At 35.2% G+C, this 13,079-nt stretch overlaps 1 pseudogene; it reads right to left on the bottom strand.

Moving 5' to 3' along the window:
* Window positions 1-9,254: 9,254 nt before the first annotated feature.
* On the bottom strand, window positions 9,255-10,047 carry LOC145098994 (mitogen-activated protein kinase 7 pseudogene; annotated as a pseudogene).
* Window positions 10,048-13,079: the final 3,032 nt, after the last annotated feature.

Below are 13,079 nucleotides of genomic sequence, written 5' to 3'. Positions count from 1 at the left end.
GCATTGGAATAAACCCACGTTTTCTAGTATCACTTTGTGGAGTTATACCTTAAGTGATCGCAAAGCGATAATATAATATAGTCTTAAAACTTAGAGATATGGTTGTTGTTTGCTGGTTGGTTATGCATTGATGATGTGTAAACGCATCAGTAACTTGATGTTATAAAACACATTGTTGTGCATGATTCAATTAGTAAATAATAGATGCATATGAGTCGAAGTTAATTTGTTCCTTTTATTCTATAAGAATAAAGGCGATATCCTGGCCACTCGATGATTTGGTTTGACTTATGTGTCGGGCCCGGTCAGAATGAAGTTGATGTGTTCAACTGAATTCTATGTTAATGTGACAACCGTCAACTTCCGGTCAAGTCAAACCGGTCAACTCAACTAATCCTTGTGTACTAGGGTTTACATTGTGTAATTACTAAACAACTCGCTATTCTAAGGAGAGATCATAAATCGAAAAGTACGTACATCTAGATCTCCTTAACCCAAATCTATGGTAAGTGACGAGCCAAACCGATAAAACAATGTTGCATACTCATCGGGAGTGTGTAAGATCCTTAAACAAGGCTTAACGGGGTTTACGGACCCTACATTGCGAAGCCAGACACTCAAAAAGGTCACAAATGAAACCTCTTTCAATCGTTTTCACTCTATCTTTTCTTGTCGAGAATCTCTCCCAAATCTCTCCTAAGTATGAGAAATCTCTCTCAAATATCTCTTTGTATGAGAATCCACTCCAAGAATGTCAAATCTCTCCCAAATCTCTCTAAGTATGAGAAATCTCTCCCAAATATCTCTTTGTATGAGAAATCTCTACAAGAATGTCAAATCTCTCCCAAATCTCTCTAAGTATGAGAAATCTCTCCCAAATCTCTCTAAGTATGAGAAATCTCTCCCAAATATCTCTTTGTATGAGAAATCTCTCCAAGAATGTCAAATCTCCCCCAAATCTCTCTAACTACGAGAAATCTCCCTTAAATATCTCTCTGTATGAGAAATCTCTCCAAGAATGTCAAATCTCTCTCAAACCTCGCTAAGTATGAGAAATCTCTCCCAAATATCTCTTTGTATGAGAAATCTCTCCAAGAATGTCAAATCTCTCCCAAATCTCTCTAAGTATGAGAAATCTCTCCAAAATCTCTCTAAGTATGAGAAATCTCTCCCAAATATCTCTTTGTATGAGAAATCTCTCCAAGAATGTCAAATCTCTCCCAAATCTCTCTAAGTATGAGAAATCCTCCCAAATATCTCTCTGTATGAGAAATCTCTCCAAGAATGTCAAATCTCTCCCAAATCTCTCTAAGTATGAGAAATCTCTCCTAAATATCTCTTTGTATGAGAAATCTCTCCAAGAATGTCAAATCTCTCTAAGTATGACAAATCTCTCCCAAATCTCTCTAAGTATGACAAATCTCTCCCAAATCTCTCTCGAAATCTCTCTCAACTTTCTATAATCACTCGGGGCATCCCGACCCTCGAATTTGGCGAAAACAGCCCAAAAACAGAAGTCTACGCGAAAAACGGACTTAAGGAGCCGAAACCCCTCTTAGGACCCGAAAGTCCTCTTAGACCCGAACCGTTCTGAGCCGAAGGCTGCTGAACCGAACCCGAAAGGTCCTCTCGGGCCCGAACCTCGCATGCCACACCCGAACCCGAACGTTCGGCACATTTCGGGCCTGATCACCTTTTCTTCTGAAGACCGAAGACCGAGCCTTCGCTTCTGATGACCTACCGAGCCCTCGCCCTTCGCTCCTCGCACCCCTTCGCTTCGCACCCAGCAGCACTACGGACCTGATCACCTTTTCTTTCATTTTCTCTCTTTTCACCAAAAAGATCAAACTCTTTTCTCTCTCATTTTCCCTCTCTAGAATTCGAGATTCAAGGGTTGATCTTGGGATTTTCCTCCACATTTGGTAAGAATAATCCCTTCTCCTTATGATTATTTCACTTCTTTCTACTCAAATCATAGATATCTTACACAAACTCTCTCATAATTGTGTTAGATCTTCGAATCTTCAAGTGATTCTTCAAGTGTTCTTGGGTTAAACACTTCTCTTCTTCAACACATATCTTCTAAAATCACTCAAGGTGAGTTCATACCCCTACATTTTCATGTTTTCTCAAGTTTTCAGGGGGGGAATACAAGTTAAAACACCAAGAACATAACTACACTTTTCTAACAGCCTTCATCAGAAAAGTTCAACTCCATTCACAGACTGTTTTGGACAACTTAAACATTTTAGTTTTCAAAACTGTTTTAGGTGCAAGTAGTTCCACTTCTTAGCTTTAAAATGAATACTTGCACATCTCCACACAATTTTTCTAAAATTTATGGTGATTTTTACAAAACAGCCTGTCTTTTCAAACACAAATTCGGACCAGTCTGTGAATGTGAGTATTTTAATATAAGTTAAAGACTTCCAAAAATCATGATAAAAATTATGAGTAAACTAGACTCATTTTAGGAATTCTCAGAATTTACAGATCTAGTTTTTGACTCCGTATGATTTTTCTATGAATTTTCTAAAACAGAATAGAAATGGAAATACTAGAAAAATGTCTTCTATTTCACATACACCTTCTAACTTGTTGAGCAAGGTGTGCACCTTCATGTGATGATGTGTTATTACCATATATGTCATCTTGTCTTATTATATAGACATTCATCAGAAAATAAATGGATTCTTACCTCCATAAGTATGGTAAATATATCAATGATATTACAAGGCTATATCCATTAAAATACAAACATTGGTAAACAATGACAAGTAAGGCTTATGCTCACGACCCACACAAATACTTAATAAACTATAATAGGTATAGTTTAGGGTTATTTTACATAAGAAAAACATTATTAAAGGTGTCACACATACAAAAGAGTATTACCACTATGAATAATTATGATAAACTATAATAAGTATAGTTAAGCCATTATACCCCCACAAACAAACATGCAAGTTATAATCGGTATAGTTATGGCATATATATATATATATATATATATATATATATATATATATATATATATATATATATTACAAACAAAGTGATAAACTATAATAGGTATAGTTTACATTTCATCTACACTACGAACTTAATTACAAGAAAGGAATTCACCATCACCACCACTTTTGATAAGCTATAATATGTATAGTTCATGTTCACTACCACTATCACTATTTGATGGACTATGATATGTATAGGTTATATTCACCATCTCAACCACTTTTAGTAAACTATAATATGCATAGCACATGTTCACTAGTCACTATCACTATCCGATGTACTATGATATGTATAGTTTATGTTCACGGTCACTATTACTATTTCGTACACTACACTAGGATTGGTTCCGTTTTTTGGGTTTAAGTCCACGTTCACTTTCGCATTGTTAGTTTGCGGCTATAATTTCTAAGTGTATATGCTAGAGTTATATAGAATCTAGTCGTGATTGGCTTAGAATTGGTGGTTCCGCCTTATTTCCTGTTCCTCGTTTGGTTGTGGGCCTAGGGCAGACCCATTACATTCGACGTTTTATCTAACTTTAATTTTATATAACTTATATACACAAGGAAATTATAGAAGGAATCTATAGGGAATTCTAGGATGCACTATTTCATAACATAGAAACTTACATTTCACATTTTGAGGAAAAGCATCGGGTTTTCATATGAATGGGTACATTCCAAAGTACTGGGTTCACATAGAATAGTTATTTTGGTATTAAAACTATATTTCATCTAGAATTGTTAAACTTCAACCCTGATCGCTGAGCGTATATGCTTGAGTCATATAAGAATTTAGTCTTGATTGGCTTAGAATTGGTGGGGCCCGCCTCATCTCCTGTTCCTCGTTGGGTTGTTGACCTAGGGCAGACCCACTATATTCAACGTTTTATCTAACTTAAATCTTACATAACTTATATATGCTGGACGATTATAGGGGAAATCTATTGGTCATTCTTGGGTTCATTAACGCATCATATAGAAATATTCTGTTCATACTTAACTAAGAAAATATTGGATTTTCTGGAAATCAAACCCTATCGATTTTACAAGGAAAACGGTTTCTACTTCAAACAAAACTCTTATGAACTCACCAACTTAATTGTTGACACTTTTTCAAAACTACTTGTATTCTCAGGAAATCAGTGAAACAGAAAAACTTCAGCGCTTGGAGGATGGGACGTTAAACCGTCAACAATTTATTTTTGTCATCATAATGTAATTGATTTTGAAACATGTAAACATATACTTTGGTGTAACTTTTTCAATTATATTTATGATGGTTGTATTTACTTTGAGCACTATTATACACGTTGTTGTGATATTGTACATGAAGTCCTCCACCCCCGGACGTTTCCGCCATCCTTGGTTTGGGGGTGTGACAGTTAAATAAATCAGAGATGTAGGAACAAATTTTGGACAATGAGAATTGTAAGCATGATATCTAGAACAGAGGATTATACGATCCCTTATCTAAAGGACAATTTGTTATAAGAGCTACGATTGCTAATCAGATCCTAAAGTCATGTATGAGATATAGTTACTAGACTTATCCAAGTGGGATACTGTTGGATTAGTGTATAAGCCCGTAACTATATTTGGTATGTGCTTGACCTGGTCGTGCATGGTCCTTTTGGGTTGCCTTCTCCAAAGCAACTTGACAAGGTAATTTAAGGAGAGAGAGAGGGAGAGAGAGAGAGAGAGAGAATATTATGGTTTATTAATATATTATAAGAATAATCTATTAAAGGAGAAATCATATTTATTTAATTAGTATTGGTCGTAAATTAATTAGGATTTAATTTGGTGACTAAAAGAGATTAATTAAATAAAGGGGCATAAACTGTCAAATGTATGATAGTTGAGTTTTGGGCTGAGAAACCTAATGGACTTAAGGGGAACGAAATTATGATGGGGATCCATCATATTTTCTTCCAAGGCCTTATTCCAGAAGGTTCCTTGGGCTGCTTGGTGGCTAAGCTGTCCATCAGGGTTTAGACTGAAACCCTAGCAGCCTACAGTATAAATAAGACCCCTAGGATATGGAAATCAGCTACACTTGATTCCAAGAGACCCATAGGGATGATTTTAGCATCTCTCGCCCTCTTTCATATTCCTTCTTGCTTGTGGGGTTTGTGAACCATTAGAGGAGTTACAATTGTGACTCTAAGCTCAAGATCAAGAAGACTACAAGGATTTCAAGCTATTTGAAAGAGGTAAACACTTAGATCTGTTTTTTAATGTTATTTTCGAATCTTATATGATAGATCTAGGGTTGTGAGTCTTGGATTCAAATCATGTTCAATAGAGAAACCTAGATCCAAGCATTAGGGTTTGTATAAGCACATAGGATTGTTCTTATGCATAAAACCCATCAACTATAACATAGCAACATCCTATATACTAAGATACATAACATAACCTAGTGGGTCGGCATTGATGCCTTTGACCAACGAGTACAGTGAGGAAAACTCAACTCAAAGTCCAGAAGATAGTGGAACTGATCACTTCTCCAAATACAGGATCCATAGGTCACCTATAGAACAAACATAGACCAAGCCTCAATCTACTACTCAAATTACTCCATTTGACCAAAGTCAAACTTGGTCAACGATCAACGATCAACAGTCACAGTCAACATTCCAAAGACACTCACTCAGTCGTCACATCTTGGTCATCTGTTGGTCACGTCATGACCTAATAAAACAGAATAGTCATAATTATTCCATTGTCACGTCGTAACACCGAAGTTTTGATGTTGTGACAACGCTCTAGACAGAAATGAGCTATAAGCTCTTAATCTATTAAGCCTTGAAATTCGGACCTTCAATGGCTTTCTCTATCCTAGAACATTATAAAAATTGTAGCTTTTTGGACATGCATGACAAATGCATGTCCTAAACAAAAGCTAGGGCAAAACAAGAAAAAAATGGGGTTAGGATCTCATGCAAGGGTCCCAAAACCTAACCATACTTCAGATCCAACGCTTGTTGCATCAAAGGAACACTGGAGATCCATAAAGTTGGCAACTTTATGGACCCCCATCACTATATCAAGCCTATACATGAAAGATGGTGCATAAAAACCTAGATCTAAGCTTATAGACTCATAAAGCATTGAACTTGGAAACTTAAAAGGGTCCAAAAGGTGTGAAAATAAATGATGGTGAAGCTTGAATGCTATGTTGATGCACAAATATCTATCTCTCTTTCTTCATGGCTAGAAAACACCCAAATGGAGCTCCTAATCAACTATGGAGGATTAGGTTTTCAAGAGGGAGTGTTAGAAGGTAATGGAGGCTGATGGTAGGCTAACCATATCCCTCACTCCCTTTAAACATAGGAGGAATCCCCAAAATTTAGGTTTGGCTTGCAACAGGTCTCGCGTCGAGACCCATAAGTGGTCTTGTCGTGACTCCTAAGGATATATGTGTTTCTTACAGCATGGTCACATCATGACGCATAAGTACTAACGCCGCGACCAAGGTTAAACTCCAAAGAATTCGATCAGATATTCAGAAAAGTGTTTACCTGGAACTAGGTGTTACACACCATAACTTCCTCCATCTTTGAGTTCATGTAGCCTTATATTTTACGTCATCTCCTTCTCGTCATCTTTGAATTCACGAAGCACTAGATTTCTGCTCAAGATGATTTTGGGATTACGATGATGTCTTAATTGATAGATTAGAGAGGCCAATAGAGAAACCAAGGTTGGGTTAATCCCTACCCCGTGTATGTGTCCAGTGATATAGAAAATAGAAACATGAGATGATTGGAGAGGAAGATGGGTGAGGGCAGAGGAGAAATAGGACTTGCTATACTATTGCTTGGTTTAATGAGGAAAGATGAAACCATAAAGCATCAGGTTCATCGATTTGACCCTTATCTTTGTTTTCATCAATATAACCCTTATCTATGTTTTTCATGCGATGTTTTCATTGATATAACCCTTTTCAGGTTCATCGATTTAACTAATTTTTTCTTATAGTTTGAAGCTACGTGGAACAAATATACTCAAGTATCTGGTAGGACATCAACATCCATTCTCGACTTGTGCCAATGTGATGTCTTTGAAACTGGGTAGGTGAATTTCTTTTTCTTTTTCAAAGAAATTCCAACTTAAAGCACATATTATGTTTTTGTTTCAAGATTACTAATTACATTCTGTTTATTTTACCCTTTTTTAGATTGATGAGTGGCTAGAGTATGCCCCTATCTTCTCTTTAGGTTCTGAATATGAGGGTGCATGCAAGTATGTTGATGGGTATATGTTGCATCGAACCTTTTTGGTTGGTCATATTTTATCAGTTGCAGTATTGATATCTGGTCATATCTTGTAGGTAAATCTAATTAATTCATGCCCTAATGCTTTCATTTTTTGGTGTAGAAGAAGTCTATTTTATATCTTTATTCCTTTAAGGGCTGGTAAGAGATAGGAAAGCTTAATGAAGTCAAAAAGGTATCAAAACTTGGGTTTATGGTACACCATGATATCTACATAACTTGTTGCTATCTTAGATGAATTAACATTAGTTTTTTCAAAGTTTCCTATTTCTGCTAAAAAATGAATATGTATTGTTTATTTATAGAAACAGAATTGTGTTCCTTTGGATGATCTTGTTGTTGAATTCAAACTATAGACTTAGGTGCCCCTTACTCATTTTTATTTGTGCAAAATGCAAGAAATAACATATCAACATACAATGCATGGACATTTTTACCCTTGCTGCGAGTGTGAGGCTGAAATCTTATTATTGTTGAAAATCTGATCTGAAATAATATTATATGGGCAATATGGCTTCTGATGATATCCCTTTCTCTGTATTTTATGAGGTTTTATGACAGATCAACAAGAGGGATAAACTACAACTATGGTATGCTTTATTTTCTTAAATACTTGTGTGGCCATGATAGGTAACTTACTTATATCCTATTCCACATATAGAATTACAGTTATAGTTTTTTACGCATAGTAGCAACGTAATTGACAACGAAAATTTTGTATCAATTTGTAAGTATGTTGCTTCTTTGTTTAAAGAAACATAAGTAGAGTGTTATTATTGGTATTAACTTTGCTTCCTAACCATAATATGACTTATATAAATGTCCAACTTATAATATAACTTTGGCGTAGCGGCATAATTGGAAAGTTAAAGGTAAGCATAACTTCAAGAGTTGGTGTAGATTAAAGTCAATGGGAATTACATGAACAAGTTCAAAGACATGGAGAGATAATATAAATACAACGAATACAAACATAACTTAAATAGAAATTGACGAGTTTTATGAGATAATTTAACACTCGGTAATCCAACAAATGGTTTTTAGTTTTTGCTTTAAACTAAGTTGTTAAACATTTATTATATTTTGTATGTATTTGTATAAGACATTTTTAATATATTAGACAATTTGTATAGCATGTCTATTAATTTAAGTTGTTTATCAAAACAATATACATGATGTTAATTGAACAATATTTGATATATAAATGATTTTAAGTTGTTCAATAGTAAATCATGACAAACAAAAAAGTGTGATTGAAGGTCAATGATAGTCACCATTTAATCTATTGTGTGTCACTAAAAGTCAATAATAGCTATGACAAACACAAAACGTATAACTAAAAGTAGTTTATGGTCATAGGTCAATGCATTACGTGTCACTAAAACTCAATAGTAGTCATGAGAAATGAAAAAAATGTGACTAATAGTAGTTTATAGTCACAATTTAATAAAAGATGTGTCACTAAAACTTAATAATAATCATGACAAACAAACAAAATGTATGATGAAAAGTAGTTTATGGTCATAGTTTAATATATTATGCGTCACTAAAAGTCAACAATAGCGATGAAAAATGAAAAAAAACATGTGACTATACTAGTTTATGATCATCTTCTAATATATTACGTGTCACTAAAACTCAACAATAGTCATTAAAACAAAACAACTTGTGAGGGAAAGTAGCTTATAGTGACGGTTATCAAAAAATGATTGAAAAAACTACAAAAATTGGTACCCAATGGTGGCAGTTTTTACTTATAGAACGGTTTTTATGGGTTATAGTCACCATAATTAAACGTCACTAAAAATTACCTTTAATGATGCGACCTTTCGTTACACATTAATGAAAAAGAAATGTCATAAAATGTCTATAGTGATATATTTTTTGTGTGGCCAAAGACCAGTTTTGTACTAGTGTTTGGGGATCATTTAAACCAAAAATCAAGAAATCGACTTCAATCGACACTTATGCTCGATGGGAGAACCAACTCACAGGCAAACATTGCTTCCTCCCAGTTCCAATTTCTATGATGGGCATCCAGGTTATTCATCGGGTTAAACAAAAGCGTCATATATGGATGTTACAGAGTCTGCATCACCGTTATCCTCTTCGTCGAATCAAACACAAGCTTCCGCTTCAGCAATTCTAGAGCCATAGGATCTACTATCGGGTATAAAGAAGAAAAAAAATCCCTCTTATGAAAGGAAATTTTTTATAAATCTTCGAGCTTTTTCGATATCAATGAATCGCATATCATATTCGTTTTGACTCCCGAAGATGTTTATTATCACTATCAGTTAATTCATGCATGTTGTCCATGAAAAAAGTGTTTTCCGACTGAGAATTTCAGTGAAGATGCAACCGACTAACCACACATCAATAGAAGTCTCATAGTAGTTGCAACAAATGAGAATCTTTGACGCTCTGTACCACCGTGTGACAACATATTTCGTCATGAACTATTCATTACCTTGCCTCGTTCTCTCCAACCCAAAACTACATACTTAAAGTAAGGAATTTTCATTCACGAGTAGATTTTCAGGTTTTAGATCACGATGTACGACTTTAGCAGAGTGAAGATACTTCATACCTCAAAGCAACTAAAACAATCGATCAATTGATGAACAAGAAGTCGATTTCGTGATTTTTGGTTTAAATGAACCCCGAACTTATTTTTTTTGGCTTTATAGGGGCATAATGTGAGTATTTTGGTATAAATGGTCATTGTCGCATGGTGTACCAGCCATTGCAGGCTAAATGGGGCAAAAATAGCAGGTCGTAACCAACTTTATTATACCCTTATAAGCCAGAAAATAACTTTAGGGACTGAATCCTTCAATTTCAAAAACATTGTAGGGCTATTGTGTCATCTCCCATATATATATATATATATATATATATATATATATATATATATATATATATATATATATATATATATATAGAGAGAGAGAGAGAGAGAGAGAGAGATAGAGAGAGAGAGAGGAGGGATCATTTAAGAACTCATAGTTTCCCGAGAACTTAAGAACTAAAAGTGGAGCGTTGGATCAAAAAAAAAAGGATGACCAAGATGCATTGTGGCATTTTTGTAAATACATAAACAAAATAAGACGGGGGGTATGTTTTTAAAACGAATCAGGGACATTCTAGGTATCAAATATCTCTTTTAATTCCCCAGATTAAATATCTCATTTGCGTCTCTCTCTCTCTCTCTCTCTCTCTCTCTCTCTCTCTCACTCACTCATGTCGTCTTCTTCATTGATTCACCCATCTGTTGGAATAGTGTCTAAGGCTGCAACTATATTAGGCAAGTATTTGACCCGGTTGTGCATGGTCCTTTTGGGTTGCCTTCACCATAGCAACTTGATAGGATGATTTATTAAGAGAGAGTAAATATTATTAATATATTATGAGAATAATATAAAGAATAATATATTGTTATTTGATTAATATAAGTCATAGAATTAATTAGAATTAATTTGGTGACTTAAAAAGATTAATTAAATAAAAGGGTATAAACTGTCAATTGTTTGATAGTTAAGCTTTAGACTGTAAATCCTTATAGATAGAGATGGGACAAATTCTAGAAGCTAAAGGATAGCTAATTCGTCCAAGGCTTATCTATGGAAATGATTTGGATAGCTTTAAGAGAAGATTATCCAATTAGGGTTTAGGTTGTAACCCTTAAGGAGTCTACAAGTATAAATAGACCCCATGGCATAAGGAAATCGGCACCTCTCCTAGAGTAAGAGAACCCTGGCCGATTTCCTCCCATCTCCTCTCTCCCAAATCATCTTCCTTGCTATTGGTGTGTGTAAGCCATTAGAGTAGTGACATTTGTGACTCTAGAAGCTCCAAGACCACAAGATCAACAAGGAACTAAAAGGTATGGTTCTAGATCTGTTTCAATGTTGTTATTTAACCTAATTAGTCATTAGAAGTCTTGGATTCAAAGAATGTTTATTAGAAAGCCTAGATCCAAGCATTAGGGTTTTGCATGCGCACATAGGAAAGTTCTTATGGCTAAAACCCATCAGTGGTATCAGAGCCTAGCTTGGTTTTCTTTAAATTGATGCTTGATTAACTGAAACAAACCTGCAAAATTCGAATTTTTGGTTTCTGAGTCATGGACTCGGCGAGTTCCAAAGTGGACTCGGCGAGTAGGCCTGACTCGGCGAGTCCCTTTGTGCAATCGGCGAGTCCAGGCGTCAGGAATGGCCAAATTCGGGATTTTTTCATAATTATCTTATGGAAACTTACCTTAATCATAATAGATCAATCTAAATCCGATTTTTTGATATATATGACTATTATCTTGATCTAGTTAAAGGTATTTATCATCTAATAAAATATTTAATTTCCTTATATGATAATTAATTAATTATTTTAATTATTTTGGTAATTATCTTTCAAAGAAATCTTGAATAAAATCAAATATAGATAATTAGGATATTAATTGTTAATTGGAATTATTTGTTATTTGATCCTCCATGTTTTAAATGCTTAAAACTTGCCCTCAAGTTTTGAAATTTATATTTGTGATTAAAAGTTTTAATTTAGACAACTTAAATTTCAAACCCTAGATTTTAAAAGGTTTAAAATACAACCCTATACTAATATGATATTACTAGAATAATATATATGTATAACTAAATGCTAGTCTTACCGTTAGTAGGCCTCATTCACGAAGCCGATCTATAAGGTGGGTATAAGGTTGCGGCCTATAAAATGGCGCTTAATGGGTGTACACTCACACCCACTGCTTGCTTGATTGGTGGAGGGTCGTTAGCCGAACGGGTAGGATAGGGCAACCTCATCCTCTCATTAAAAGTATAATAAGAAATACAAAGTAACTACACATTTTTTTATAATTCCCAATCTTAGTTACTTTAGGAAAAGTGAATTGATGCAATCCCATGAAATTACACTTTGCACCCTTGCTAAGAAGTTAGTGGAGCGTGTGTGGTTTACCGGTACACTAATTGGTTCTAAGCAAAGGTGGCAAAGGGTGATTCATTGTTTATCATAGTTCGATGGAGCGTGTGTGGTTTACCGGCACATCGAATAGGTGATCGTTACAATGAAGGCACCATGTGAATTTGCATGGTAATTCACACCCGCTTTGTGATCCTCGGTATCCCAGTCACAAACGAGAGGGGCATATCGAGATTTAAACATTCCATTGAATAGTTTCAATGAATCTCATCCGAACCTAGGAATTCTCAAAACACTTAGGACTAACAGTTAAGTTTTATGATGGAGAATTAGTGAATCGTCATTCACTTACCTTCAATTTATTTGCATGTTAGATTACGGCATCCCATTTCTAGTATGTAAATGTTATTGTTGGATCCTAGCCCTAATTTTTCTTATTGGGTGATAATTAGGGATTCTTATTCTAATCTATCTTTGTCCTTTTCTTTTGTAGATGTCGAACGTTAACAACGCTACTGCTAGTTCTTTCACGTTGATGAGCCTTTGCCAAAAGGTCACCTTCGATGGAACGAACTTTAGCGAATGGATAAGATACATTCGCACCATTGCTCGCTATGAGGATAAGGAGTATGTCCTCGATGAGAAGCTCGAGAAAATCAACCCCGAAATCGCTACTCCGGCCGAAATCACCGCTTTTGAGACTCATGAGCGAGATGCAACAAAGGTACATTGCATCATGATTGCCACCATGAACTCCGAATTCCAAAAGTCCTACGATGACATGTACCCGTACGAGATGCACCAAGACTTATTGGAGAGATACCACCAAAACACGAGACAAGAG

Source organism: Lactuca serriola, chromosome 4 (genome assembly GCF_051521515.1).
Source record: "Lactuca serriola cultivar US96UC23 chromosome 4, Lser_US96UC23_V15, whole genome shotgun sequence".
NCBI classification, from domain to species: Eukaryota; Viridiplantae; Streptophyta; class Magnoliopsida; order Asterales; family Asteraceae; genus Lactuca; species Lactuca serriola.
The sequence above is the reverse complement of the archived record's forward strand: the minus strand, read 5'-3'. Positions and strand labels throughout refer to the sequence as shown.